This window comes from Pinus tabuliformis, chromosome 1_2, assembly GCF_031772625.1.
Source record: "Pinus tabuliformis cultivar Carrire ecotype Pingquan chromosome 1_2, CPIR1, whole genome shotgun sequence".
NCBI classification, from domain to species: Eukaryota; Viridiplantae; Streptophyta; class Pinopsida; order Pinales; family Pinaceae; genus Pinus; species Pinus tabuliformis.
This window is the reverse complement of record NC_142298.1, coordinates 1,267,456,127-1,267,475,283: the sequence shown is the minus strand read 5'-3', so window position 1 is coordinate 1,267,475,283 and position 19,157 is coordinate 1,267,456,127. Positions and strand designations below refer to the sequence as shown.

Sequence of the window (19,157 nt, the reverse complement as noted above, 5' to 3'; positions counted from 1 at the left end):
GTTTCAGAAGGCAGCACTCCCTCAATTAGTTGAAGTTCACAATAAGAAATGAAATCAGACACAGATTGCCCATGAGAGCTTACTTGAAAGATAACATTGAAAGAAATTGCAAAATAAAAAGCTCTGGCTATTAAAGGGGTGTGCTGCAATGAAATCAATAGAATAATGTTGCGGCTAATTTTGCCCTATGGGCTATGGTAAGGGTTCTTCACAGGAAGGTAAGGGTTCTTCACAGGAAGAAAAAAAACAGATGGAAAGGGTGAAGGTTAAATGGCGTCTAAAAGAATGTGACTTCTTCACAATTCGAATTCAGTGAAAATGTGAAGGGTAAATGGCGTCTAAAAGAATGTGACTTTTTCACTAGTCGAATTCAGTGAAAAGCTTCGTATACCAATATGACATCAGAGAATTGCATTCTGAAGGTCGAAAGAAAGAAGGGGTCAAAGAATTGCATTTTAAAATTTGAAAAACTTGAAAGAAATGGTGTAGAAAAAAAAGTAAAACCAAAGATCATTCTTCATAATAAATGTCTTAAAGCACCTAGCACCATAATTACTGAAACGGGTTTATTCTCTGAAAAAAATCGACAAATATAATTTTCTTTGGAAGTTCATAAGAGGAGTTTTGACCAAATAAATACCGCAGATATTGAGAGATGGGGCTCCTCCTCTGGGAAGATTTAAAGAAGACAAACCTTTGTTTTCAAAATATTTATACTATAACCAGCAAACTCCTACAAAGTATCCGGACCACGTAATTTTCTTCAGAATGAATGTTTAGGGCATCTGGTTTTGTAAAGGCGAGTAATCCCGTGTTGCTTAAAAGTTTGATATAAATTCCAATCTGAGGACTTCATTGTCCAGATACCAGAATGACGATATTCACATTAAAATCTGTTTATCGTGCTACATTTAGGAATATTCTTAAATGTGTTCCTCTCTAAACATTTTAAGAAATAAATCTCAGGAGCGAAACATGCATGATGCGACGCTTCACCACATTTTTTTGCGAAATATCTGCCGTCGGTTTCAAAATTACAAAATAAGCATCTGCCGACAAGATTTCAGCAGAAAATATTTCTCTTTTGACGGTTACGAAAACCTTTGTTTCCAAGATTTCAATGAGACAGACGCCATTATTAGGATTTCAAACCAGAAAGAACTTTAATGGAAAGATTTCAAACAAAACTGTACAATTTGTAATGATGCGTTTACGAATTTCTAGGGGTACGACATATCATTTACAGGTTTAACATGAAACAGAGCACCATTTCCACAGCTTGAAATGAGACAGACGCAAACTTAAAATGAGACAGACGCCATTATTAGGATTTCAACCGAGAAAGAACCTTAATGTAAAGATTTCAAACAAAGCTGTACAGTTTGTAATGATGCATTTTACGAATTTCGAGGAGTACGACATATCATTTCCAGGTTTAACATGAACAGAGCAGCATTTCCACAGCTTGAAACTTGGAAGGATTCAGCAAACTTTACCTCCATTTCGAAACTTTGAGCCGAAAATCGCCATCCAAACATCAAGGAAAAGGCGAAAACTCAGATGCTCGAGCCGCTACATTTATGAAGGAAAACATTTCGTTCTCGTTTTGCGGGCAATTTCAACATCGAAAATAGGTATGGCCGTTATATTTCTCACAGGTTTCTGCTGTATTTCATATTTTGCAACGCGAACGGGAACGAAAGATTCCCGCTTCTGTTTCTGCCGTACCAAGGACAGTTTGAGAACAAAGCCTTATTATCCTCTGGAAGTAGTGCAGCTTCGAAGGTAATGTTGGGAAATGGAAAATTAAATAAAATAAACTATGAGGGGTTCAGGATGCATGCAGAAGAAAATCCAAGAACCAGAGGAAAATAGAAGAAAAATAAAGGGTAGTTGCGCGTCTATAAAACCCAAAAAGATATCGGAAGGAAAGATATGGGTTTTTTATTTTTTAATAATTAATATTTTATTCTCCTTTTAAAACTGACCGGCCGTAATTGGAACCCCGATGTCCGCTACTGCCAGCGATATAATCGCCGTGCGTCTGCCGCACCGGCCGGCAAACATTTTTAACTTTTCCGTACTGAAAAAGGTTGAAAACTAAATTAAGTTTATCACTTCGGGTAAAAATTAAAATTTGATTTATTGGTTTACTATTTTTTTTGTTGGATGGTGATTAGCCCAATCGGTCACAACGAAGCCATGCTACCACCACCATATTGTCATGAGTAAATTTGGGGATTTAAACCTGGAATCTGGAATGTCATGGTATACAGTAATGGTTAATTAAATTGTTTTAAGAAATTATTAAATATTAATATTGTATAATTTATTTATATTAAAAAAATTACTGTTATTATTTTTGCATTAAAAATTTAAATGTTATTATTTTGCATTAAAGTTTCAAGTTGAATAGATGGCAAAGCATTTTAGTCATTTAAAGTTTTAAGTTAAATAAATGGCCATGGAAGGTGAGAGAAGTGGCAAAGATTGAGCCACTCACGACAAAGTGGATGGGTGTAGTGGAAACTAGTTATAACACAAGAGGGCATACCATATAGAAGCTCCTTTACTCTTCTCTTCCTTCCCATTGGTGATGATGACCTTTAACCGGCCAAGTCAAAGTGGTAGCTCATCGAGTGGTTACCTTAGGCAAATGCATGTTGATAGGACCTCCCACAAGATTGAAGCTTGAATTTGGATCATGCCAAGAACAATTGCCATGAATGCAATATCATATCAGAGGAAGGCGATGACAATCTAGCATAATGATTTGGTGGTACTTTGCCCATTTCATTAAATGATAAGGTATTTCCATTAGAGGGAGGCTATTAGAGATTCATTAGTAATTGGGTTTTACGAACTCAACTTCATTCATCTCCGCCTCAACTTTCACAAAAGTTGTGAATAACATAAAGGGAGCCTGCAGATGGAAAAAGACTAGTTTAAGCAACTTCTAAGGGAAGAGCACTTTGAAACCATGAATCTGGCTCGTCATAGGCACAATAAGGGAAAGAAGTTGGTGGCTAAATCTAGGGGCGTGACATGAAATAAAGAAACGAGGCCAAGGCATGTAATGCAAGCAAAGCAGGTTATGGAACAAGCTCATAGCCAATGTCTTTACAAGTGTCCCATGGAAGGTAAAGTGGTCATTGATGAGGTTGATGTGGCAATGCAAAGGTTATAGGAAAACATGGACTTGGAGTAGCTTTTAGTAGAGACACAAAGTTGGGTGCATGACCCTCATAACACTCGAACCCAAGAAACGAGATTCTTCAAACTCACATAAATGTATTGGACCACAAAGGCCATGGTCACACAAGTCATAGCTTCGAAAAGGGTTGAAATTGCAAAATTTAAGAAAAAACTTTCAATTTTTGAAGGGAAGTTTGAGGCTTTTGTCAAAGGAGTTTTTGGACTCAACATATTAATCCTATGTCCAAGAGGAAGTGGAGAACATGTATAAGATAGAGATGGATCACAAGGTTCTAAAATATCTTAGAAAAATCACATTCTAATCACATAAGACTCTCTTACACCTTCATCTAATTTGCTAAGCATTCCCAATTCATGAATTCTAGGTTTTGTTAAAGAGGAGGTAACCTCAGGCACTCCTTAAAGCATTACCCTTCCTCTTTTATGTTATAGCTCAAAGTTTTAGGAGATAGAGTTGAGCTCTAGTAAAATTTAAAATATTTTTTTTTAGATGTTAAAAATATATTTATAATATATATATATATATATATATATACTTGTTTATTGCAAAGCTTGATTTCCCATAAAGGAAAGTTGTTTTGAAAGCTAAGAGGGGTTTGGTTTAATGGGGGCTTTGTAACATGTAATTTTGTATATTTTGCCACATTTATGTGAAATAAAAATTTATATTTAAATTTAAAATAATAATATTTAATAATAATAAAAAAAATCAAAATAATAATAATAATTTTTTAATCTAAATTTAAGGGATGATAAATTTTAGTTGATTTTGTTATTGAAATTTTTATTAGTTATGTTGATTCAAAATAAATAAAATTTATAAGAATATTGCTCCACCATATATATATATATGATAAAACTCTAAAAATATTTAAATAATAACAATAAATCCCTATTAAATTTTTGTCTTTTTTTTAATTTTTTGTTAATTAAGTTCTTATGTTGCCTCAAAAATTATTGTCATACAAAATTGATTGTTCACCATTTCGCTTATTTACCATTGGGGTTCACCACAAGTGAAATCAAACCAATGACGATGAGGGCAATTGGGTTGCACTCGAAACTATCAAAACTATCTAACTAATCTAACTTCTAAGCAACAATTTAACAATAATATGGAAATTACTACATGTCATTTGTCATGTCATCCGGAAGTAATTTGTTGAAACCAAAACATGAGCCAAGAAGACTGGATGGGAATCATTCGTCAAAAGATGTTACTAGGGTCGGGTCCTAAGCACTTGTGCCTTTTGGAGGTTTGAGGCTATGAGTTGACCTTCTATATGTGTTCGGTGAGCGTCGAGGTTGACCAAACAGGAGCACTGGACTCTTCAGATTTCATTGAGGCATGCAATGATTTCATTGTGGTCCTCATACTTTTCTTTAAACACCCTACCCAAGAGTGCCTTCATTTGCCAATGGAGGGTGATGGATGAATAAGGTATTGGTTGCATTGTAACCTAGTGTGGCCAAGGTTCAAAACCCAGCTAGTCACTTCAGTTTGAATCTCAAAATCATAATATGCATTGCGATCATTAGTGGTTAAAGCTTCGAAATGTTAGATTCCTACCTAGATTTCAGGTGGAGTAGAAGAGTGAAAGATAGTGGTGGTTGCTTGGGCTTGAGTATGAGCCCGAGGTCTGCCTAAAGGGCCACAACCTCCATACTCCTAGTGAGAGTGCATGATGCACTGGTGGCGCATATTGTTCAGAAGAAAAAAGGGCATAAGGACGGAGAAACCCCAAAGGAGGCGTAGACCAGAGAACCAAACTACCAAATTAAACCAAGACAAAGTTGTAAGGAATTTTATGCTCTACGTCCAAGTTAATGAGGGGACGAGGTGAGGCAATAATGATGAAGGGGGCAAGTTTAGAGGGTAGCTCCAGGCGGGGGCAACAAACCAAATTACCCAAAATAGTCCAATTAGTTAATGCCACCGAGATACCCTGTAAATCATAAATGAAATTCCACCATGCAAATAAAATCAAGCTGAAGAATTTGCTAAGACCATACAAAGGAGGAGTTACCCCTATTTTGACAGCCCACTATTCTTTGGAGTGTTGCAAACCATACACCATGCTCCTCTAGATGTTGCAAATTCCCAAGTTAGCTATCCCTTTGACCTTGCACTGGCTCCAGACTCAAAATTCTGTCACAAGATGGGTATGGTGGGGTTCCAAGCCAGGGGGCATGGGCCTCAATAAACCGACAAGCCAGAAAAGGTAGCCCCGTGGTGGAAATATCTAACCTATGACTGGGAATTACTTCGTATTTAGCAGAAAAATAGGGAGTAGTGACAGGGGATGCAAGAGCCCTTGGTGGAAGTGAAGGTTGTTATCTTATTTCACAGGAGTGTTAAGTCTATTGGCATGTGCAACTGCATGGGGTGGGATAGACACATCATTCTCCCCTCTTTAATGTGAGGAGATGTGACTTCGTTTTCCACAGCTCGAAGGAGGAAAATCTCCATTAAATTTCTAATTAAAAAGAAGTTAACTCATTACAATCTTAAATAGATTTAAATTATATATTTATATATGAATTATGTATTTAAAAGAATGAGGAGATTGTAAAAATCACTCCAATAAATTTAACCTGTATAATAGAATATTCAAAGAAGTAACTAGAGATATGGGTGGTTTATCCAAATTTTAATTTAAATAATTTAATTAAAAACAAATAAAAATTATATATAAGATATAGGTGTAGTTTGACTTCTATATAAAATTAATTTTTTTCTCTTTAATCAAACTATATAATTTTGCCGAGGTTGTGATTTATTATTTTTTAAAATTAATTTTTAAACACATAAATATTTTCAACGCTTTGAAAAACTTTAATGAAAAATACAAATAAACAACTTAAATTTATGACAAAATTGACATGAAAAATACCAAAAAAAAATCATTTTATATTTTAGTTAAACTATACTTTTATATTTATATATATATAAAAATACCAAAAAAAATCATTTTAGTTAAACTATACTTTTATATTTATATATATATATATATATATATATATATATATGATTTTTTAAGAAAAAATAATATCATTTAATCTTAATAAAATGTATAATTTAAATAAAAAATAATTTTATTTTTTTTAATATAAATATAAAAGATAAACTTCAATATAGGAACTTCAATATAAACTTCAATATATGAAAACCACTTCCTCTTAGAGTGCCCCACTTATAACCACATTAGATCTCAGTTTCACAATCTTTGTTACAATACTGACCTTCCTAGCCTTTTACAATGTCAAAATTATAGTGAGCTCGGGAGGCTTCTCTCCAAGCTTTTTGAGCATAGGAATAAAATCTTAAATCAAAATAGATAATTTTAGACCATTATTTGATCTCAGTGGACGTTAACCACCATCATCATCATCATCATGAACAAATATAAAATTCAAAAAATTAAATATTATTTTTATTTGTTATTATAAATATAAAAGTATTAAATTTTCATCTATAAATCTTAAATAGCTATAAAAATTTATTTGGAGTTGAAAACATTTATTCATAAAAGAATAATAATATAAAATTAAATTACTTTAAAAGAGAAACATATAATATTAACAGCATTTTACGTATAATAAAATTATCTCATGATTTTCGTACGTGATAATGTAAAAATCACAATCAACCAAATCAGGCATTTGATACTAACAACATTTAATGTAAACGAAAATAGATCATGATTTTTGCAAGTGAAAATTCATATTAAAAATCACAATGAAGAAAGTTAGCCTTAATTATAGACCTGAAATATATATTATTTTCGAATTTGTTTTATTGATAGAATATTAGCCTATCTCACTCGTGTTCATATAGGAGCTTGAAAAATAATAGAAATTTTAGTAAGATTATGATAAAATCTGGTAGATTTAGGTAACGGATTTGAAAGAAATCTAGTAAGATTATGATAAAATCTGGTTTTGGCTTGGTTAAAAGCTCTTTTTCCTAGCACCTAAGGAAACAGGGTAACATTGCAAGACCTTTAGTGAACCCTGCCCCTTATGGACCACCAGTAAGTTATTCCAACTAGCATGGTTTTCTTTGAACAACGGTGATGAATCAATGTGCATTCCTGTTAGCACCTAGAGATGGATGTCCTGCTGGTTTCACCACTGAGTTATCTTAGGTTTTCCCAATTGTGTAAAAAAAAATATGGGAGATGTTATCTTAGGTTTTCCCAATTGTGTAAAAAAAAATATGGGAGATTTTGGGTTACCCTTGTCAAACTGCAGGGTTTTGGGTGACAGTGATGAGTCAATTTGCATTGGTAGTTAGCAGCTAGAGATGGATGTCCTCACTTACTGTGATGAGTCAGTTTGCATTCACAGTTAGCAGCTAGAGATGGATGTCCTCACTGCTCGTTTGACCACTAAGTTATCGTAGGTTTTCCCAAATGTGTAAAAAAAAATATGGGAGTTTTTGGGTTACCCCTGTCAAACTTCAGGGTTTTGGGTGCTCTTGGGGTTCTTGAGTTATCATAGGTTTTCCCAATTGTGTAAAAAAAATATGGGAGATTTTGGGTTACCCCTGTCAAACTTTAGGGTTTTGGGTGCTCTCGGGGTTCTTGATGGTGCAGCGTTTTGATTTTTTGGAAAAAAAATTATCAAATTCTTATAATAAAAAAAATCTACGGTCTAGACAAATTTATAATATCAGTAAACAACTCCATTAAAAATATATATAAAATATTATTTTGAAATGAATTAAATCACAATGTGTTGTCAGAGAAAAAGACAAAATTGAATCACTTCATAAGATATTTTTAACCTGGGAGAAAAAAACAGAACCGAATCACTTCATAAAATTTCATAAGATATCTTTAACCTCGTAGACGTTAAAATAATAATTTCTTATGACATCGAAGTATGAGCTAAGAGCTTTGCGGCAAGGAATGGTGGGGGCGTGTGAGTGCAACACACCCAGTTGGAATATTTTGTACCTTAGGGACGAGGTTCATAATAAAATATGTAGTTGTCTATAATGCGACTTTTTGGAAGCTTTTCCGGTGGGTTTTTCTCGTCAAAATCCAGTAGCAATTTATTGGAATCGCAAGTTTGATAGCTAGTTTCTGCACAATCAAAGCGTCCCAAGGGTTTTCCAGCGTGCTGAATATCTTGATTTGTTGCAGTTAAAAACCATTTTAACTGCAACAAATCAAGATTTAACATCAATTTCTTCCGCCGAATTTCCAAAAAATCACATTATAAACAACTCCATAAAATATTTGCTAGAGAGCTAAAATTCCATCTTTTGGCCGCTTAGATTACTAGCCGTATACAAGATACATGCCGATATTCAAATTGACCAATGAAAGCTCGTTTTTGCAACATAGTTTGAACTTTACGATATAATATTTTGTCATTCAGTACATACTTTTTTTTAAAATAAATATTTATGAAAGAGGGAGGGAATTTTATTATGAAATTCCCTTATTTACATAAATAAATGTACTCAATGATAAAATAATTATATAAATATTGTTTATTAGGTGATCTGATTTCTCAGATAGTCACTTTTAATATAGAGTTTGATTTAGGTTATATTAATTTTTAACATGATTTATTTTTTGCCAAAGAAATTTGGAACTATTAAATTTTTTTATGAGTGTTTTAATAGAGTACCCAGTTATTTTATATTCTAGGTGTCTGTGCTAATATTTATAGGTGTAGTTTTAATAAAAAAATTCAGAGTATTTTTCTAGTTAATTTTAATTCAAATCTGACAAAATTTTTAAAAACTTGAATTTAAGTTGTTTAATATGTAGAAAAATATATTTTAAACAACAAAAAATGAAAATCTTGCAAAATGTTAATGTGAACCATAATAAGATATTTCAATACCTAAAAAAATCATAAACAAATTTGAATATACAAATAAATGTATAAATCATAAAGACATTTAAAATTTGAAAAATTAATTTATAATTTCAAGTATTTTTTATAAAGTACACAAATTTAAATAGATACAAGATTTAAACAATGAACCAATTTAAAAATCTGAAAATATTTTTAATATTCGTAAACAATTTTTAGATTTTGAATATAGAAATAGATTTAGAATTCTCAAAATATTTTGGAAGGTACAAATCAATTAAAATCATAATAATTACTACAAATTAATTAAAATCATAATAATTACAATAAATAGTAAATAAACCAAAATAAATTCATTTTAACTCCCAACCAATGATTAAATCTCTCTAGGTGCGAGTTTTTCCTCAATTTATTTTTTTACAAAAAATAAGTTTGCATATGGAGAGATTTGATCTCTTTTCGCGTTTGATAGATCCGTATTTCAATAAATCTACTTTGGTTAATTTTACAATTTACTTAAAGTAAGAATTTTGATTGGATATTCTCACATTTTCAAATAAATAATTTATTAGATTTTTTATATAATTATATATATGTCATTTTAATTATAATCATAAAAATAACAATATAAAAATATAACTATATATATATATATATATATATATATATAGGTTGAGTTTAGGTTGTGGTTAATCTTTTTATTGGATGGAAGAAGATTAATACATCCATAATGGGATGGTTATCATGATAAGTATAAGAGGTTTAGATCCCATTAAGAAATTTAATTTCCCAAAAAAAACTTCCATCCTCAACTTCTCCCAATAAAATTTGAACCTATAACCAAACAATTTACCTCTCATAAATTTAAATTCATCTTATTAATTAAAATCCTCTTTATTTTTTAAATACAATGAAAACATTAACATTCTTTTAAATTTAAATTTTCAAATCTAAAAGGTTGATTCATGAAAACAAAGAGAATGTACTAAATCCATATTCGCATTACAATGGTAAAAGGATTAGGCACTATAATCTATGTTAAAGGTATTCATCACTCTATTTACCTTTTTGGGCTTTCTTACGCTGTCTTCTTTATTGATTATTATTATTATTTTTTTTTAACCAAGTCGGTTGCTATATTAGTGGCTGAAAAAGGGAGAGGAGTCAGAGCTCCTGAAATACATTAGATATCGATGCCAGCTTGGATCAGGGGAGTTACAAAATAGAGATCTCTCCTTGATCCTTTTTCTGTGTGTTCTACTTCTAAAATTACTTGAGCTACTATAAGTTCTTACATATTGAGACAACCAAAATTGACATTTGCAGAACATTTTAATCTATTTCAATATGACTAATTTGCCTTGCGGTGGATTCCTCCGGTTTTGGATCCACTTCATCCTGTTTGGCACTTGAGGAACTGGGGGCTGCTTTATTTCGCTTGTCCATCATATATTGCAGGATTGAAATCGATTCTTCCGCATGGCTGCATCGATTTGATAAGTGACTAAACTGATCATGAAGAGAGGCAACCCTATGCAGGAAAAGATCTATTTCAACTCGGTATTTCTCGTTCAGGATGGGGTTCTGGTCTTCAAGCCTCGTCTCCCAGATCCTCTGGTGATTCTCCAGGATGTGCTACTGGGCCCTGACTTCCTCTAATTTGGCTTGCAAGTCCGCACAATGCAGACAGTCTTCGTTGCGAGCCATAGTTGTTGTTGAGGGTGATTGGGATGAGTAGCAGATGCAAACAAAGGTAAGGATAAAGCTCACAACGCAGGGGACAGAGAGGGTGGAGGTAACATAACACTCAGGGGAATTTATGAAGGTCTGAAACCGCCTGTAGGCGCAAAAGACAGTCAGATGGGAAGATAAAGGGAGACGTGGCCAGAGGTTCGAATCTATACTTAGAGGGCAAAGACTGTCTCTGGAACAGAGGCAATGCGTCACTAAACAATACTGTCCGCAGGAAACTACTTGAGAACAAGAGCGCTTGGGAGCCAAGCGTCGAAGGGAGAAATAATTAGCGCTAGAGAATGAAGGAAGGGGGAGTAATATAGGAGGGAGCTGAAGGGAGATGAGGCGAGAGAGGGGCCGTTCAGTCACGGGATGAAGGGGGGTATCCTGCTCGCGAACCTGAAAAGAATCCTGAAGGGTCCTTGAATCAGATCTGTTGGGAGATCTGCCGGCGAGAATGATGAGTTTGTCACACTTGATGTATGTATTGTGGATTTCGTATCCTTGGAATATCTTGTTGCAGAAAACAATCCCATTGACAACCCAAGGAATATGATTCATTTCGATCCTGTGAGTGTTTTTTAGCTTGGCGCTGATGATTTTGTTTGGAGTCATGGCAAAGGTTGAAACGTTTCCCTGGAGGTGCATCTTAAGGTGTCAACTGGTCTTCCACACGCACTATTGGCGCTGTCATCAGCCTTCTTATTAAGGTTTCGAAGAATATGGTAATATTGAATGTCTTTCATTGCCTGGTGGAGGATTTGATTACGTCTATTAATTTGTTGAAGCAGAGTGTTGGGAGAGTTCTGCTGATGGACCATTAAGCGGATTACAACAGAGGAGTCCCCAAATACCATTGCTTTCTTTATTCCCAATTTACCTAACTGAGTTAGGCCCTGAAACAAAGCTAGAGCTTCAGCTCTGTTATTCGAAACCTTCCCTAGACTCCACTCATATTGAAGGATACACTCCCCATTGGCATTAATAATCAGCCCCCCTTCTCCAACTATACCAGGATTTGATTTGGATGCTCCATCGAAGAACAAAGAAAAGCAGTTGCTCTTTTTATCCAATTGGCAAATTCTTGTTCTTTTAGTCTGACTTTCCATGATCTAGGTTCTGCTTTGTTCTGTGCTTCACTCCTGTTACCTTCCTGTACTTTATGTTGTCTGTCCAAAATGTAACTTATTAAGTCTCGTTCCTCGACACTATATTGTGTTGCATTGATTTTTCCAGTGGTGTTGATTGAAATAATTTCCAAAGCAAGGATTTTGGCTTTGCTGCAGGTTGTTCGTGTATTTGAGCTCTTATCTTGAAAAAAAAAAATATTTCTAGCTAGCCAGATTCGCCACAGCAAGGTGTGAGGGAGAGTGTTCCATACTCTCTTCACCAAGTTACTTCTTTTTTCTTTCCAGGGACAACATTTTCTCCATTTGTAGATTGTCTCAGTTATGGTGTGCTGAGGTTCCCAGTTTAGATTGCCAATGGAAGACATATTTTTCCAGCATTCTACAACAAATGGGCATTCTATGAATAAATGATACATTGTCTCTTCAGCCTTGCAACAGTTGGGGCATCTGGGTGGGCCATTGATGCCTCTTCTTTTTAGGTTCTCTGCTGTTAGGATTTTGCCTTTCAGCAAAAGCCATATAAAAAAATTAATTTTTGGGAGAGATTCTGTTCACCAAGCAATTTTCCAATGATTCCACAAACTCATCTAAAAGGTGTTGTTGCATAGATGTTGGTGGCCTGCTCTGACTGTATAATTTGTTCCTGTTGAATCCCAACGAAAGCCATCAGTTTCATCTTCTTTGATAGGAGCCTTACTGTGGAGAAGCGTCTTCAGGCCGCTGAGACTAGGTTCTAAAGCGTTGGGAATTTCTGGGAAGGACCAACCAGTCCAAACATGGGAATGAGGGTCCCAGCTGGAAATTTGAGCTAGATTATGGATACCTCTATTGTTGAGGTATTTGATGACTGGAGTGGCCTCTTTATGCATAATCAAGGGTTGTTGTCCCAGGATTTTGTTAGTTCCAAAGTTGATGCTGGCTCCCCCCCTGGGACTTTCGAAATATTTTGAATCATAATAGGAAGTGATTTCTTGCATAACCTCCAAATTTTAGTGGAGTCTCTGTTGGGGATATTGGAGTCAAGAAGATGTTGCCTGGGGAAATTTAGATATTTGATCTCCAGCACCTTTTTCCACCACGTTGAGGGTCCTGTTATTAACCTCCATACAATTTTCGCACCAAAGGCCAGATTTAAGAATTTTGGTGATTTGATACCAAGACTTCCTCTATCTTGGGTTTGGATAACATGCTTCCAGCCGACTAAATTAAACTTGCTTTTGTCATTCTTTCCCCCTTGCCAAGGGAAATGGCGAAGAGAAACTTCCAATTTATGGTGAAAAATGGCAGGAGCCTGATATAGAGAAAAGCGATAAAGGGGAAGGGAAGTGATACCTGATTTAAGGAGGATGAGTCTGTTTGCAGGGTTGAGCCACAGTGTTCCCCATTGCTGCACTTTCCTCTTTACTTTGTCAATGATCCTGTTCCAAGTTTCAGCCTTCAGAGGGCCCAAACTCACTGGCATGCCCAAGTAGGAAAAGTGGGTCCATTCCAGATTGCATGTGACACCAAATATGTTTGCAATGCTGTGGGTAACATGGTTTGAAGTGTTCCATCCGTATATACAGCTTTTGAGCTGATTTACCAAGCCTCCAGAGTACCCCATAAATTGATCTAGCAGTTTCTTGAATCGTCTTGCAATTGTAGTGGAGGCTCCCCCAATTAATAAGGTATCATCAGCAAACTGTGAGTGATTAATATTTTTTACTCCATTCCCAAATTTGATACCAGTTATAAGACCCACTCTTCTATTGTGGTCCAAAGCTTGACTGAAGGATTCTGCCATGAGTATGAAGAGATAGGGGGAAAGGGGGCAGCCCTGTCTGAGACCCCGGGATGATTGGAATGCTTCACCTGGTCTACCTTTGATCAGGGGGGAGATCCAGGGCCTGTATATACAGGCAACAATAAAATTAATGAAGGGAGTTTTGAAGCCCATCTTATTTAGAACAACAATTAGGAAGGAGTGCCTTACTCTGTCGAAGGCATTCGCCTGATCAAGCTTTAAGACAAATCCTTTCTCATTCCTGGATAGACTTGAATGGATGGCTTCTTGAACAAGAAGAATGGAGTCAATGATATGTCTGTTGGGCAAAAAACCTCCTTGATTTTCAGATATCAAGGAGGGGAGGAGGGGTTTGAGTCTGGTGGCTAAGATTTTGGTTAGAATTTTGTATGAAGAGTTGCAAAGGGAAATGGGACGGAATCTGGAGAAGGAGGAAAGCTGGTTTTCCTTGGGTATGAGGGCTAAAAAGGTGGAGTTGGTGAATCCTCCAAGTTTCCCTTTCATTTGCACCCACCGAATCATCTTTGTCAGGTCTTTTTTTATCAAAGTCTAGAACTCCCTGTAGTAGCAGATGGGGAATCCGTCAGGCCCTGGTGCCTTATCAGGATGCAGGCTCCAGATTGCTCTTTTAATTTCTTCTTCTTCAATTTCTTTGCTTAGATTGTCATTCATCTCCTTAGTGACTCCTTTGGGTAGATGCTGGAGCAAGTCAGAGTAGTCTTCTGCCCCTTTGATTTCAATTAGGAGGTCCCTGTAGTGCTTAGAAGCAACATTCCTTATGGATTCTTGAGTGTTGTGCCGATTTCCTTCGCTGTCCAAGATTGTATTTACATCGTTTCTGAGCTTTCGAGCAGTGGCCTGTTTGTGGAAGTAGGCTGTATTTTTGTCTCCCCCTTGGAGCCATAATTGTATGGATTTTATGCGCCATTCGGTTTCTTCCTCCCTATTAATGTAGCTCAACTGTACATATAATGCGTTCTCTTGCTCTTTGCTTTGCTGCGATAGTCCATGCTCTTCAATCCTTGCCTGCACATCTTTTAATTCATTTTTGACTTTATTTTTGGTCTCCTCTAGCTCCTGATAACTTTCTTTGGCCCAATATTTTAGTGCCTTCTTGGTTCTTTTTAATTTGGTTTCCCAAATAAAACATGGTGAGCCTTCCACATGCTAGCTCCAAGTTTCCTTAACAATTTCTCTGGCTGCAGGAATCCGATTCCAAAGAGGGTTGTATATAAATGGAATAGGGCCAAGAGGACAGTGGGTTTCCAAAGTTAGTGTGATGGGATAGTGATCAGAGGCAGAGGTATTGAGGATGTTGGTGTATCCTACAGAAAAGGATGAGAGGAACGAGATATTGACTAGAAATTTGTCTAGTCTTTCCATTGTATTGCCACTACCAATCCTACGATTGCTCTAGGTGTATCTCCGGTTTTTAGGAATAATATCAACTAATTCATGGTCCTGAATGATGGTCTCTAGGTGGCCTCTGAAGGGATTTAAAGCGAAGGTTCCTCCCCTTTTTTCATTGGCATGCAAGATCAGGTTGAAGTCACCTGCGACTATAATATTTGTATTTCGTTCCCCATCAATGCTTGTCTTCAAATCATCCCAGCAAATTTCCTTTTCTCTGTGATGGTTGGGTACATAAACATTATATATTATTACTGTTTGATTGCCTGTTCTGCTGTCAAGAGTAGTTCTGATCCAGTTCTGGTGGGGGTTTGCTGCAGTGCAGATCCATTTGATGTTGTCCCAACTGGTGACAATGCCTCCCGAGGCTCCTCTAGATTCGCTAATACTTCCTAAGTATTGTTTCTGCTAATCTATAATTTTTTTCATTTCTTGCTGATCTTTTTTTGTCTCCTGTATCAGCATAATTTATGGCTTCTCATTGTGAATTAGATCTCCGAGGGCAACTGTTTTAGAGGGGTGCCCTAAACCCCTGCTGTTCCATGAAAGGATTTTCATCATGATGCATTGGGCGTGCGGAGAGGTGCTCGCCTCTCCTGGTCTTTACCACTTGTCTCTTTCTCTTGGTGTCCAAGGATGAAGGACTCTATTGGAGTTTGTGTGCCCATTGCTATGTCCTTCTGGGCGTTCTCGTCCCTATGTTGCTTAGCGGATTTTCTGCCAGGTCCCGATTTTTTGTATGTATCGTTGGTTGCTCATGTTCTTTTGAAGAGCTTCTAATGATCTTTAATGAAAGGGGCTCGAGAGGGGGTTGAGAAGAGATGATCTGAGGTTGATGGGAGTCTGGGGGCTCTATGGAGGGATTTTCAGGGACGGAATCGTCAGTGGAAAGGATAAGAAAGGGGTTGGAGGAGGAAGGGAGGGGCGGATCGGGAAGGAGGGGGCCAGATGGAAAGGGAGAGGAAGAGGAAGGGCGCTGGATAGAGGGTCCAGGGTTGTCAGAATCCATGGAAGGCTTGGGGGGGGGGGGGCTGATTTCTTTTTTTTTACAGGTTCCCAGTGACCGTCTTGCTCATCATTCTCTGCATTAACAATTTTAGTGCATCTTTTAGCAAAATGCCCATATTCGTGACATACCTTACATTTGAATGGTATCTGCTCATAGTCCAGTTGCTGTATATGGCTCCAGTCGTCCACTTTTAGCTTTATTGCTTCAGGTAGTCCTCTACCTAGATCCACTTCGACACAAATCCTTGCGCGGGCTTGCATGTTGTCCTTGGGCTCGCTTCGGTCAATGTATTTGCCAACAACATTCCCTATGGCCCAAATCGACTCATCTCCCCAGCAATGGAGAGGTAGGTGAGGGAGACGGACCCAAACTGGAATGGCACTGGGGATATCCAGTTCCGGATCGAAATCTGGGGTCCATTTATTGAGGTAGAGACCCTTGGAATCCATGAAGTACGGCCCGTTCCTGAAGCTCAAATCATTTTCTGCTTTGGATTCAAGTGGAATGTGTAATACCCTTTTCCGCAGAATCTTATTGATATTTTTCCTGGGATCTTGTCTGACCAGTTTCGTTCGACCCATCTTTGAACTGTTCTTGGCGATGGCCAAAGGCCTGTAAATTGCCCTATGAGTCCTTTCTCAGCAAGGGATAGCGCTGCCATGCGAGGAAGGGTTGGAGGCAGCTGAACTTCCTGAAGAACATCTAGCTTCTTAACAAATTTCGAAATTGCAGGTCTGGGGCGCTGGGGAGGAAGTGATTTTACCAGATCTGAGAAGGCTTTTTGAGGATCGTGATCCTCCTGAGGCGGATCCGGGAGGGCCATGGCAGGGGCCAAGGCCCAGGCCGCTGCGCTACTGGTTGGGGTCGATCTCCTAGGGCATGATCAGGCGCGTGCGCAGCTCCAACGGGTCGCAGCTCTTTTCATGGGAATAACATGGAAATCTAAGTCTTCTTAAGAAAAGAAAAGATCTCTTTATTGATTATTATTATTATTATATAAATAAAAAAATTATATTATATAAGAATATAAATTGTGGTATATAAATGAAAAACTTTAAAAATTATGGAGAATTATATGAATTTAATAAAGATATCAAATATTAATTTGTATTCATTTATATGACAATGTTTGTTTATTTTATATATATTATAAATATTTATAAAATCTAAGTAATTCTTATACAATAGAGGAAGTGGTTAGTGATTATTTCAATTATAACTCAACAATATTTATTAATAATATAATGTTTAATAACTAGTTTCAACTTAATATTATTATATATATAAATTTTATAATTTAATATTTTTTTTTAAGCTTTACTTTTATTTTTGAAAAAAACACAATTAAAATTAGAGTTAAATATTTTTCAAAAGTTTCCATATTAAAACAATTTTTGGACTACTAAAGGCTCCTTCAAGTTGATCCCTATTCGACCAAAAAGTATAGCACCCTAGTTATGATCCAAGTTTCTCATCATTGTTGGACATCGTTAACTCTTGAAATGTCTTGTAGCCTCTGTGAAGGTATGATATCAACCTTACAAGTCCTACTTCTCCCCTAAATTGTTGGATAACAATCCCCACATGCATGTCTCATAACCCTAATGAGATATGGTTTCTTCGATCCACAAGCATCTTGGTCTATTGAATAATTATATGTCTTCCACTACATCTATACTCATCTTCAAAGTGTGGACCTTCTTTAAATGTGGATTTTTCAATAGAATATTCCCCATTTTTTGTTCCAATAAATCTTCAATAAGGGTTATATTTGTTGGTTCTTTAAGCTTCCCTTTAAAGAGACCATTGGCACATGTTTTGAATTAATTGTTGTATGCCCTAGTTTTTGCAACAATAACATTCTATCTCTCTCTTGCCTTTAGTTGATATGTCACAATTATTTCTTGATGTCATCTTAGATTAATTATAACTTTTTATATATCATTCAATGGTTCTGATTTTTTCAGATAAGGGTGCATTAACCATATCATCCAGAGTTTGAGAAGTAATTATTTTATCATGTAAATAGGATTGTTGTATTTAGACGATAAATTATTCAACATAATGGCATTGACATCCTCTTCATCTACCACATACATGACTTCTTATATATGTCTAAGAATAGAACTTACATTTTTTTGTGGCTAGACATAGTGACTTCAGCTAACATCTTAAAAACAAAAGGTTGTTGCTTTAGAGAAAACTTTGTATTTATCACTATGTTCCAAACAATACATTTAATGCATCCCCTATTTTTCTTTGGAAAGTTTCTCCATATCTATGTGATGTAATTCTAAATCTGAGAGAGCATAGACAATATTGGCTCTAGCTTTATATATTTTCTCTACAATTATAATAATTCATTTGGATCTATCCATTCATTTGGATCTATCCCTCTATCCACTTTACTATTCCCATAAGATTTTGTACATTAACTACAATCGGATTCTTACTTTCCACATGAAAATTAAACCCATAATATCTTTTTAATAACATTTCCATGATTAACATCCAAAAACAAATATTGTTATAGGAATGTAAACACTAAAAATAAATAAACACTTATAAACCCAAATATCTTCCACCTCTAAAAACCAAGAAATTAAATTCTCCTAATAAATTTGTCTTCAAATCTTCAAATATCATGAATATGAACACAAATTTGTAAAAATCTATTTGATTATTCAAAATAAGAAATTAAATTCTACTACTAAATTTGTCTTCAAATCTTCAAATATCATGAATATGAACACAAATTTGTAAAAATCTATTTGATTATTCAAAATATACGAGGTTCATAGTGCTATGAAAATAAAATAAAAATAAAAATGAGGAGGGCCAATGCATTATTCCTATCATTGTGATTGCTTCATCGGATCCATGTAGCAAATCCATGCTTTGACCACAATCGCCAAGGTTGCTTTTCACAATGTGAATCAAATATTGACATTTCAACTCTTTCTTTTATTTTGTGAAAAAATAAATCCATGGTATATACAAACCTAGATTTGGATCATGGGATTTTCAAGACAATCTAAAA

The 19,157-nt window shown here is 35.6% G+C and overlaps 1 protein-coding gene across 2 annotated transcripts in view; it reads right to left on the bottom strand.

Annotated features, from left to right (window-relative positions):
* Positions 1 to 19,157, bottom strand: part of LOC149210837 (serine/threonine-protein kinase Nek2-like) — a 65,973-nt gene that overhangs the window by 28,417 nt on the left and 18,399 nt on the right. The window contains exon 1 of one of the 2 annotated variants that reach the window (XM_089396809.1): positions 1,497 to 1,880. The exons of the other annotated variant lie outside the window; for it this stretch is intronic. The gene's annotated coding sequence lies outside the window, so the exon portion shown is untranslated. Of the gene's footprint in view, positions 1 to 1,496; positions 1,881 to 19,157 lie in introns of those variants that run through there. 2 annotated transcript variants of the gene reach the window in all.